The sequence below is a fragment of the Euprymna scolopes genome, chromosome 36, assembly GCF_053919585.1.
Source record: "Euprymna scolopes isolate OS-2025 chromosome 36, ASM5391958v1, whole genome shotgun sequence".
Lineage (NCBI taxonomy): Eukaryota > Metazoa > Mollusca > Cephalopoda > Sepiida > Sepiolidae > Euprymna > Euprymna scolopes.
Genome location: NC_136517.1, coordinates 64,499,602 through 64,513,166, shown reverse-complemented (window position 1 = coordinate 64,513,166; position 13,565 = coordinate 64,499,602). Strand labels below are relative to the sequence as shown.

Sequence of the window (13,565 nt, the reverse complement as noted above, 5' to 3'; positions counted from 1 at the left end):
TCGTTGGAACTGATAACAAATTAAAGGAGAACTTGACCTGGATAGTGGGAGAGAAACCTCTGTCTTAGTAGCAGAAGATGGAAAATAGTTAAAAAAGAAGAAAAGAAAGTGCGTTTTGTAAAATACACTGATCATTCCAGTGTCAGAAACTTCGCATATTAGATCTAGTAAATGTGGGGAAAGTTAAAAGAGAATCGTGAGTTGAATTCTATTGGTAAAGGGGTGAGTCATCCCTCAGCAAATTCTTCATATAAGTTGGTGCATCAGAAACTTCACATCACTGAGAAACTGATCCTCAGACTTAGAATTGATGACAAAACTTGAAAATCGCCCAGACTTTACCAAAGGGTGTTGTTCAAACACACATTAAGAACCTAAGTTAAGACTTGTGAAGAATCAGTGTAATTTTTCTACAAATAACTATTGTCATGTTATCCAAAAAGATCAGTCGTCAAAGTGTTATTTTTTTCTTTTACTCCCCAATAATACAGATCTTGGTGATCACTGCTGGACGATTTGTCCTTGTCAAATTTGATGATGTCACTTACTGGACATCGTGTGTGAGGGGTACAAAAGCACTAAGCAGACCTCCACTGGATGAGTGGAAAGAGAACTGGGATCTTGAGTAGTTTGTTGCCACCCAAATTCTAATGGTTGTTGCCAGCGACAAGTCAATGGCAATATTCCAGCAACATAAATTCAGTGTGTTGAACGAAGTTGAGAGTACTGGAAATTTGGGAAGACTTGTCATCAACCAGACTGTTGCCTATCGAGTGTGTTTTCTTTTAAATTTTCTTTTTAATATAGTTACATATTCATGTAAACCCTAATGATAACTTTAGAGTGATTTTTTTTTTTAACTCACGTGCATTTTTAAAGCAGTCCATCATCTGAAGGATATTTAAAAGCTTGTTTTTTTAATATGACATAATGGAAAAAATGTCAATAGGAAATCTATATTATTTTATTTACCTCTTTCATGGGGATTGAACACAAGATTGGGTGTCATGTTGAAAAGTCAGCACAATAGGAAGAGCACACTCTGGTCTATAAAAAGCAACCCCATTGGTATTAACCTATAGGGGCGTCTCAAATGATAAAAAATAAACGAATTCATTCTCATATGAGAAGATACAGCCTGGGAGGGTGGACCTCCTGAGACAAAAAAAAATAACATATTTCAATCCCAAAGAAACCACAACAATCATCTTCTGTCTAACTTATTGTTGAAGACATATCATTGACTTGGCACGAAAACACTCAAGCTGTACCAGGTTATTGCCGCAATGACAATGAATGCGTGTTTGTGTGTGACAATAAATGGTTCTGTAAATAGGTTTGGTGAAGTGCAGTTAAATAAAGAGGAAATAAAATATTGATTCATAAGATTATCAAAATTAAAGAAGATAGTATATGATTATTTCTTATCAAACAAAAAAAGCAATGTCTTTTGATGTTATTGTGTTGCTGGGTAAACAGTGCAGGAAAAACATGTTTCTTACTAAATATTTGAGCCACTAATATGGTAAAAAAAATAGTTTACAATAAGTTGGAAAAATTTTTCTTTGGAAATCAAATCAATATTTACTTTATATCTCTGCTTTATGTATAAAAGGCACTTTGTCTCTGTGCATCTGTGTGTGAGTTTATTCCCTGTGGACTCAAAAATAGTTGGGCTGATTTTTAAAAGGTTTCACACAAATCTACTTTATAAGTGTTCTTAGATAGGTTTTGTGTCGAAAAATCTCCAATAAGTATCGAAAATCAATCATAAAAAATGTCCAATAAGTATCGAAAATCAATCATAAAAAAATCTCCAATAAGTATCGAAAATCAATCATAAAAAAATCTCCAATAAGTATCGAAAATCAATCATAAAAAAATCTCCAATAAGTATCGAAAATCAATCATAAAAAAATCTCCAATAAGTATCGAAAATCAATCATAAAAAAATCTCCAATAAGTATCGAAAATCAATCATAAAAAAATCTCCAATAAGTATCGAAAATCAATCATAAAACATCTCCAATTAGTATCGAAAATCAATCATGAAAAAATCTCCAATTAGTATCGAAAATCAATCATGAAAAAATCTCCAATAAGTATCGAAAATCAATCATAAAAAAATCTCCAATAAGTATCGAAAATCAATCATAAAAAAATCTCCAATAAGTATCGAAAATCAATCATAAAAAAATCTCCAATAAGTATCGAAAATCAATCATAAAAACATCTCCAATAAGTATCGAAAATCAATCATAAAAAAATCTCCAATAAGTATCGAAAATCAATCATAAAAAAATCTCCAATAAGTATCGAAAATCAATCATAAAAAAATCTCCAATAAGTATCGAAAATCAATCATAAAAAAATCTCCAATAGGTATCGAAAATCAATCATAAAAAAATCTCCAATAAGTATCGAAAATCAATCATAAAAAATCTCCAATAAGTATCGAAAATCAATCATAAAAAATCTCCAATAAGTATCGAAAATCAATCATAAAAAAATCTCCAATAAGTATCGAAAATCAATCATAAAAAAATCTCCAATAAGTATCGAAAATCAATCATAAAAAATCTCCAATAAGTATCGAAAATCAATCATAAAAAAATCTCCAATAAGTATCGAAAATCAATCATAAAAAAATCTCAAATAAGTATCGAAAATCAATCATAAAAAAATCTCCAATAAGTATCGAAAATCAATCATAAAAAATCTCCAATACGTATCGAAAATCAATCATAAAAAATCTCCAATAAGTATCGAAAATCAATCATAAAAAAATCTCAAATAAGTATCGAAAATCAATCATAAAAAAATCTCCAATAAGTATCGAAAATCAATCATAAAACATCTCCAATTAGTATCGAAAATCAATCATAAAAAATCTCCAATAAGTATCGAAAACCAATCATAAACAAATCTCCAATAAGTATCGAAAATCAATCATAAAAAAATCTCCAATAAGTATCGAAAATCAATCATAAAAAAATCTCCAATAAGTATCGAAAATCAATCATAAAAAAATCTCCAATAAGTATCGAAAATCAATCATAAAAAAATCTCCAATAAGTATCGAAAATCAATCATAAAAAAATCTCCAATAAGTATCGAAAATCAATCATAAAAAAATCTCCAATAAGTATCGAAAATCAATCATAAAAAAATCTCCAATAGGTATCGAAAATCAATCATAAAAAAATCTCCAATAAGTATCGAAAATCAATCATAAAAAATCTCCAATAAGTATCGAAAATCAATCAAAAAACAATCTCCAATAAGTATCGAAAATCAATCATAAAAAAATCTCCAATAAGTATCGAAAATCAATCATAAAAAAATCTCCAATAAGTATCGAAAATCAATCATAAAAAAATCTCCAATAAGTATCGAAAATCAATCATAAAAAATCTCCAATAAGTATCGAAAATCAATACTAAAAAAAAATCTCCAATAAGTATCGAAAATCAATCATAAAAAAATCTCAAGTAAGTATCGAAAATCAATCAGAAAAAAATCTCCAATAAGTATCGAAAATCAATCATAAAAAATCTCCAATACGTATCGAAAATCAATCATAAAAAATCTCCAATAAGTATCGAAAATCAATCATAAAAAAATCTCAAATAAGTATCGAAAATCAATCATAAAAATATCTCCAATAAGTATCGAAAATCAATCATAAAAAAATCTCCAATAAGTATCGAAAATCAATCATAAAAAAATCTCCAATAAGTATCGAAAATCAATCATAAAAAATCTGTAATAAGTATCAAAAATCAATCATAAAAAAATCTCCAATAAGTATCGAAAATCAATCATAAAAAAATCTCCAATAAGTATCGAAAATCAATCATAAAAAAATCTCCAATAAGTATCGAAAATCAATCATAAAAAAATCTCCAATAAGTATCGAAAATCAATCATAAAAAAATCTCCAATAAGTATCGAAAATCAATCATAAAAAAATCTCCAATAAGTATCGAAAATCAATCATAAGAAATCTGTAATAAGTATCAAAAATCAATCATAAAAAAATCTCCAATAAGTATCGAAAATCAATCATAAAAAATCTCCAATAAGTATCGCAAATCAATCATAAAAAATCTCCAATAAGTATCGAAAATCAATCATAAAAAAAACCCCAATAAGTATCGAAAGTCAATCATAAAAACATCTCCAATAAGTATCGAAAATCAATCATAAAAAAATCTCCAATAAGTATCGAAAATCAATCATAAAAAAATCTCCAATAAGTATCGAAAATCAATCATAACAAATCTCACATAAGTATCGAAAATCAATCATAAAAAAATCTCCAATAAGTATCGAAAATCAATCATAAAAAAATCTCCAATAAGTATCGAAAATTAATCATAAAAGAATCTCCAATAAGTATCGAAAATCAATCATAATGAAATCTTCAATAAGTATCGAAAATCAATCATAAAAAACCCCCAATAAGTATCGAAAATCAATCATAAAAAAATCTCCAATAAGTATCGAAAATCAATCATAAAAAAATCTCCAATAAGTATCGAAAATCAATCATAAAAAATCTCCAATAAGTATCGAAAATCAATCATAAAAAAATCTCCAATAAGTATCGACAATCAATCATAAAAAAATCTCCAATAAGTATCGAAAATCAATCATAAAAAATCTCCAATAAGTATCGAAAATCAATCATAAAAAAATCTCCAATAAGTATCGAAAATCAATCATAAAAAAATCTCCAATAAGTATCGAAATCAATCATAAAAAAATCTCCAATAAGTATCGAAAATCAATCATAAAAAAATCTCCAATAAGTATCGAAAATCAATCATAAAAAAATCTCCAATAAGTATCGAAAATCAATCATAAAAAAATCTCCAATAAGTATCGAAAATCAATCATAAAAAAATCTCCAATAAGTATCGAAAATCAATCATAAAAAAATCTCCAATAAGTATCGAAAATCAATCATAAAAAAATCTCCAATAGGTATCGAAAATCAATCATAAAAAAATCTCCAATAAGTATCGAAAATCAATCATAAAAAATCTCCAATAAGTATCGAAAATCAATCATAAAAAAATCTCCAATAAGTATCGAAAATCAATCATAAAAAAATCTCCAATAAGTATCGAAAATCAATCATAAAAAAATCTCCAATAAGTATCGAAAATCAATCATAAAAAATCTCCAACAGGTATCGAAAATCAATCATAAAAAAATCTCCAATAAGTATCGAAAATCAATCATAAAAAAATCTCAAATAAGTATCGAAAATCAATCATAAAAAAATCTCCAATAAGTATCGAAAATCAATCATAAAAAATCTCCAATACGTATCGAAAATCAATCATAAAAAATCTCCAATAAGTATCGAAAATCAATCATAAAAAAATCTCAAATAAGTATCGAAAATCAATCATAAAAAAATCTCCAATAAGTATCGAAAATCAATCATAAAACATCTCCAATTAGTATCGAAAATCAATCACAAAAAATCTCCAATAAGTATCGAAAACCAATCATAAACAAATCTCCAATAAGTATCGAAAATCAATCATAAAAAAATCTCCAATAAGTATCGAAAATCAATCATAAAAAAATCTCCAATAAGTATCGAAAATCAATCATAAAAAAATCTCCAATAAGTATCGAAAATCAATCATAAAAAAATCTCCAATAAGTATCGAAAATCAATCATAAAAAAATCTCCAATAAGTATCGAAAATCAATCATAAAAAAATCTCCAATAAGTATCGAAAATCAATCATAAAAAAATCTCCAATAGGTATCGAAAATCAATCATAAAAAAATCTCCAATAAGTATCGAAAATCAATCATAAAAAATCTCCAATAAGTATCGAAAATCAATCATAAAACAATCTCCAATAAGTATCGAAAATCAATCATAAAAAAATCTCCAATAAGTATCGAAAATCAATCATAAAAAAATCTCCAATAAGTATCGAAAATCAATCATAAAAAAATCTCCAATAAGTATCGAAAATCAATCATAAAAAATCTCCAATAAGTATCGAAAATCAATACTAAAAAAAAATCTCCAATAAGTATCGAAAATCAATCATAAAAAAATCTCAAGTAAGTATCGAAAATCAATCAGAAAAAAATCTCCAATAAGTATCGAAAATCAATCATAAAAAATCTCCAATACGTATCGAAAATCAATCATAAAAAATCTCCAATAAGTATCGAAAATCAATCATAAAAAAATCTCAAATAAGTATCGAAAATCAATCATAAAAATATCTCCAATAAGTATCGAAAATCAATCATAAAAAAATCTCCAATAAGTATCGAAAATCAATCATAAAAAAATCTCCAATAAGTATCGAAAATCAATCATAAAAAATCTGTAATAAGTATCAAAAATCAATCATAAAAAAATCTCCAATAAGTATCGAAAATCAATCATAAAAAAATCTCCAATAAGTATCGAAAATCAATCATAAAAAAATCTCCAATAAGTATCGAAAATCAATCATAAAAAAATCTCCAATAAGTATCGAAAATCAATCATAAAAATATCTCCAATAAGTATCGAAACTCAATCATAAAAAAATCTCCAATAAGTATCGAAAATCAATCATAAAAAAATCTCCAATAAGTATCGAAAATCAATCATAAGAAATCTGTAATAAGTATCAAAAATCAATCATAAAAAAATCTCCAATAAGTATCGAAAATCAATCATAAAAAAATCTCCAATAAGTATCGCAAATCAATCATAAAAAATCTCCAATAAGTATCGAAAATCAATCATAAAAAAACCCCAATAAGTATCGAAAGTCAATCATAAAAACATCTCCAATAAGTATCGAAAATCAATCATAAAAAAATCTCCAATAAGTATCGAAAATCAATCATAAAAAAATCTCCAATAAGTATCGAAAATCAATCATAACAAATCTCACATAAGTATCGAAAATCAATCATAAAAAAATCTCCAATAAGTATCGAAAATCAATCATAAAAAAATCTCCAATAAGTATCGAAAATTAATCATAAAAGAATCTCCAATAAGTATCGAAAATCAATCATAATGAAATCTTCAATAAGTATCGAAAATCAATCATAAAAAACCCCCAATAAGTATCGAAAATCAATCATAAAAAAATCTCCAATAAGTATCGAAAATCAATCATAAAAAAATCTCCAATAAGTATCGAAAATCAATCATAAAAAATCTCCAATAAGTATCGAAAATCAATCATAAAAAAATCTCCAATAAGTATCGACAATCAATCATAAAAAAATCTCCAATAAGTATCGAAAATCAATCATAAAAAATCTCCAATAAGTATCGAAAATCAATCATAAAAAAATCTCCAATAAGTATCGAAAATCAATCATAAAAAAATCTCCAATAAGTATCGAAATCAATCATAAAAAAATCTCCAATAAGTATCGAAAATCAATCATAAAAAAATCTCCAATAAGTATCGAAAATCAATCATAAAAAAATATCCAATAAGTATCGAAAATCAATCATATAAAAATCTCTTATAAGTATCGAAAATCAATCATAAAAAAAACCCCAATAAGTATCGAAAATCAATCATAAAAAAATCTCCAATAAGTATCGAAAATCAATCATAAAAAAATCTCCAATAAGTATCGAAAATCAATCATAAAAAAATCTCCAATAAGTATCGAAAATCAATCATAAAAAAAACCCCAATTAGTATCGAAAATCAATCATAAAAAAATCTCCAATAAGTATCGAAAATCAATCATAAAAAAATCTCCAATAAGTATCGAAAATCAATCATAAAAAAATATCCAATAAGTATCGAAAATCAATCATAACAAAATCTCCAATAAGTATCGAAAATAAATCATAAAAAAATCTCCAATAAGTATCGAAAATCAATCATAAAAAAATCTCCAATAAGTATCGAAAATCAATCATAACTAAATCTCCAATAAGTATCGAAAATCAATCATAAAAAAATCTCCAATAAGTATCGAAAATCAATCATAAAAAAATCTCCAATTAGTATCGAAAATCAATCATAACAAATCTCCAATAAGTATCGAAAATCAATCATAAAAAACCCCCAATAAGTATCGAAAATCAATCATAAAAAAATCTCCAATAAGTATCGAAAATCAATCATAAAAAAATCTCCAATAAGTATCGAAAATCAATCATAAAAAATCTCCAATAAGTATCGAAAATCAATCATAAAAAAATCTCCAATAAGTATCGACAATCAATCATAAAAAAATCTCCAATAAATATCGAAAATCAATCATAAAAAATCTCCAATAAGTATCGAAAATCAATCATAAAAAAATCTCCAATAAGTATCGAAAATCAATCATAAAAAAATCTCCAATAAGTATCGAAAATCAATCATAAAAAAATCTCCAACAAGTATCGAAAATCAATCATAAAAAAATCTCCAATAAGTATCGAAAATCAATCATAAAAAATCTCCAATAAGTATCGAAAATCAATCATACAAAATCTCCAAAAAGTATCGAAAATAAATCATAAAAAATCTCACATAAGTATCGAAAATCAATCATAAAAAAACCCCCAATAAGTATCGAAAATCAATCATAAAAACATCTCCAATAAGTATCGAAAATCAATCATAAAAAATCTCCAATAAGTATCGAAAATCAATCATAAAAAAATCTCCAATAAGTATCGAAAATCAATCATAAAAAAATCTCCAATAAGTATCGAAAATCAATCATAAAAAAATCTCCAATAAGTATCGAAAATCAATCATAAAAAAATCTCCAATAAGTATCGAAAATCAATCATAAAAAAATCTCCAATAAGTATCGAAAATCAATCATAAAAAAATCTCCAATAAGTATCGAAAATCAATCATAAAAAAATCTCCAATAAGTATCGAAAATCAATCATAAAACATCTCAAATTAGTATCGAAAATCAATCATGAAAAAATCTCCAATAAGTATCGAAAATCAATCATAAAAAAATCTCCAATAAGTATCGAAAATCAATCATAAAAAAATCTCCAATAAGTATCGAAAATCAATCATAAAAAAATCTCCAATAAGTATCGAAAATCAATCATAAAAAAATCTCCAATAAGTATCGAAAATCAATCATAAAAAAATCTCCAATAAGTATCGAAAATCAATCATAAAAAAATCTCCAATAAGTATCGAAAATCAATCATAAAAAAATATCCAATAAGTATCGAAAATAAATCATAAAAAAATCTCCAATAGGTATCGAAAATCAATCATAAAAAAATCTCCAATAAGTATCGAAAATCAATCATAAAAAATCTCCAATAAGTATCGAAAATCAATCATAAAAAAATCTCCAATAAGTATCGAAAATCAATCATAAAAAAATCTCCAATAAGTATCGAAAATCAATCATAAAAAAATCTCCAATAAGTATCGAAAATCAATCATAAAAAAATCTCCAATAATATCGAAAATCAATCATAAAAAAATCTCCAATAAGTATCGAAAATCAATCATAAAAAAATCTCACATACGTATCGAAAATCAATCATAAAAAATCTCCAATAAGTATCGAAAATCAATCATAAAAAAATCTCCAATAAGTATCGAAAATCAATCATAAAAAAATCTCCAATAAGTATCGCAAATCAATCATAAAAAATCTCCAATACGTATCGAAAATCAATCATAAAAAATCTCCAATAAGTATCGAAAATCAATCATAAAAAAATCTCAAATAAGTACCGAAAATCAATCATAAAAGAATCTCCAATAAGTATCGAAAATCAATCATAAAAAAATCTCCAATAAGTATCGAAAATCAATCATAAAAAAATCTCCAATAAGTATCGAAAATCAATCATAAAAAATCTCCAATAAGTATCGAAAATCAATCATACAAAATCTCCAAAAAGTATCGAAAATAAATCATAAAACATCTCACATAAGTATCGAAAATCAATCATAAAAAAAACCCCAATAAGTATCGAAAATCAATCATAAAAACATCTCCAATAAGTATCGAAAATCAATCATAAAAAAATCTCCAATAAGTATCGAAAATCAATCATAAAAAAATCTCCAATAAGTATCGAAAATCAATCATAAAAAAATCTCCAATAAGTATCGAAAATCAATCATAAAAAAATCTCCAATAAGTATCGAAAATCAATCATAAAAAAATCTCCAATAAGTATCGAAAATCAATCATAAAAAAATCTCCAATAAGTATCGAAAATCAATCATAAAAAAATCTCCAATAAGTATCGAAAATCAATCATAAAAAAATCTCCAATAAGTATCGAAAATCAATCATAAAACATCTCCAATTAGTATCGAAAATCAATCATGAAAAAATCTCCAATAAGTATCGAAAATCAATCATAAAAAAATCTCCAATAAGTATCGAAAATCAATCATAAAAAAATCTCCAACAAGTATCGAAAATCAATCATAAAAAAATCTCCAATAAGTATCGAAAATCAATCATAAAAAAATCTCCAATAAGTATCGAAAATCAATCATAAAAAAATCTCCAATAAGTATCGAAAATCAATCATAAAAAAATCTCCAATAAGTATCGAAAATCAATCATAAAAAAATCTCCAATAAGTATCGAAAATCAATCATAAAAAAATCTCCAATAGGTATCGAAAATCAATCATAAAAAAATCTCCAATAAGTATCGAAAATCAATCATAAAAAATCTCCAATAAGTATCGAAAATCAATCATAAAAAAATCTCCAATAAGTATCGAAAATCAATCATAAAAAAATCTCCAATAAGTATCGAAAATCAATCATAAAAAAATCTCCAATAAGTTACGAAAATCAATCATAAAAAAATCTCCAATAAGTATCGAAAATCAATCATAAAAAAATCTCCAATAAGTATCGAAAATCAATCATAAAAAAATCTCACATACGTATCGAAAATCAATCATAAAAAAATCTCCAATAAGTATCGAAAATCAATCATAAAAAAATCTCAAATAAGTATCGAAAATCAATCATAAAAAAATCTCCAATAAGTATCGAAAATCAATCATAAAAAATCTCCAATACGTATCGAAAATCAATCATAAACAAATCTCCAATAAGTATCGAAAATCAATCATAAAAAAATCTCCAATAAGTATCGAAAATCAATCATAAAAAAATCTACAATAAGTATCGAAAATCAATCATAAAAAAATCTCCAATAAGTATCGAAAATCAATCATAGAAAATCTCCAATAAGTATCGAAAATCAATCATAAAAAATCTCCAATAAGTATCGAAAATCAATCATAAAAAAATCTCCAATAAGTATCGAAAATCAATCATAAAAAAATCTCCAATAAGTATCGAAAATCAATCATAAAAAAATCTCCAATAAGTATCGAAAATCAATCATAAAAAAATCTCCAATAAGTATCGAAAATCAATCATAAAAAAATCTCCAATAAGTATCGAAAATCAATCATAAAAAAATCTCCAATAAGTATCGAAAATCAATCATAAAAAAATCTCCAATAGGTATCGAAAATCAATCATAAAAAAATCTCCAATAAGTATCGAAAATCAATCATAAAAAATCTCCAATAAGTATCGAAAATCAATCATAAAAAAATCTCCAATAAGTATCGAAAATCAATCATAAAAAAATCTCCAATAAGTATCGAAAATCAATTATAAAAAAATCTCCAATAAGTATCGAAAATCAATCATAAAAAAATCTCCAATAAGTATCGAAAATCAATCATAAAAAAATCTCCAATAAGTATCGAAAATCAATCATAAAAAAATCTCCAATAAGTATCGAAAATCAATCATAAAAAAATCTCCAATAAGTATCGAATATCAATCATAAAAAAATCTCCAATAGGTATCGAAAATCAATCATAAAAAAATCTCCAATAAGTATCGAAAATCAATCATAAAAAATCTCCAATAAGTATCGAAAATCAATCATAAAAAAATCTCCAATAAGTATCGAAAATCAATCATAAAAAAATCTCCAATAAGTATCGAAAATCAATCATAAAAAAATCTCCAATAAGTATCGAAAATCAATCATAAAAAAATCTCCAATAAGTATCGAAAATCAATCATAAAAAATCTCCAATAAGTATCGAAAATCAATCATAAAAAAATCTCCAATAAGTATCGAAAATCAATCATAAAAAAATCTCAAATAAGTATCGAAAATCAATCATAAAAAAATCTCCAATAAGTATCGAAAATCAATCATAAAAAATCTCCAATACGTATCGAAAATCAATCATAATAAATCTCCAATAAGTATCGAAAATCAATCATAAAAAAATCTCAAATAAGTATCGAAAATCAATCATAAAATATCTCCAATAAGTATCGAAAATCAATCATAAAACATCTCCAATTAGTATCGAAAATCAATCATAAAAAAATCTCCAATAAGTATCGAAAATCAATCATAAACAAATCTCCAATAAGTATCGAAAATCAATCATAAAAAAATCTCAAATAAGTATCGAAAATCAATCATAAAAAAATCTCCAATAAGTATCGAAAATCAATCATAAAAAAATCTCCAATAAGTATCGAAAATCAATCATAAAAACATCTCCAATAAGTATCGAAAATCAATCATAAAAAAATCTCCAATAAGTATCGAAAATCAATCATAAAAAAATCTCAAATAAGTATCGAAAATCAATCATAAAAAAATCTCCAATAGGTATCGAAAATCAATCATAAAAAAATCTCCAAAAAGTATCGAAAATCAATCATAAAAAATCTCCAATAAGTATCGAAAATCAATCATAAAAAAATCTCCAATAAGTATCGAAAATCAATCATAAAAAAATCTCCAATAAGTATCGAAAATCAATCATAAAAAAATCTCCAATAAGTATCGAAAATCAATCATGAAAAATCTCCAATAAGTATCGAAAATCAATCATAAAAAAATCTCCAATAAGTATCGAAAATCAATCATAAAAAATCTCCAATAAGTATCGAAAATCAATACTAAAAAAAAATCTCCAATAAGTATCGAAAATCGATCATAAAAAAATCTCAAGTAAGTATCGAAAATCAATCAGAAAAAAATCTCCAATAAGTATCGAAAATCAATCATAAAAAATCTCCAATACGTATCGAAAATCAATCATAAAAAATCTCCAATAAGTATCGAAAATCAATCATAAAAAAATCTCAAATAAGTATCGAAAATCAATCATAAAAATATCTCCAATAAGTATCGAAAATCAATCATAAAAAAATCTCCAATAAGTATCGAAAATCAATCATAAAAAAATCTCCAATAAGTATCGAAAATCAATCATAAAAAATCTGTAATAAGTATCAAAAATCAATCATAAAAAAATCTCCAATAAGTATCGAAAATCAATCATAAAAAAATCTCCAATAAGTATCGAAAATCAATCATAAAAAAATCTCCAATAAGTATCGAAAATCAATCATAAAAAAATCTCCAATAAGTATCGAAAATCAATCATAAGAAATCTGTAATAAGTATCAAAAATCAATCATAAAAAAATCTGCAATAAGTATCGAAAATCAATCATAAAAAAATCTCCAATAAGTATCGCAAATCAATCA

The 13,565-nt window shown here is 24.8% G+C and overlaps 1 protein-coding gene across 1 annotated transcript in view; it reads left to right on the top strand.

Annotated features, from left to right (window-relative positions):
• Positions 1–13,565, top strand: part of LOC145260552 (uncharacterized) — a 227,956-nt gene that overhangs the window by 125,376 nt on the left and 89,015 nt on the right. The window lies entirely within an intron of this gene.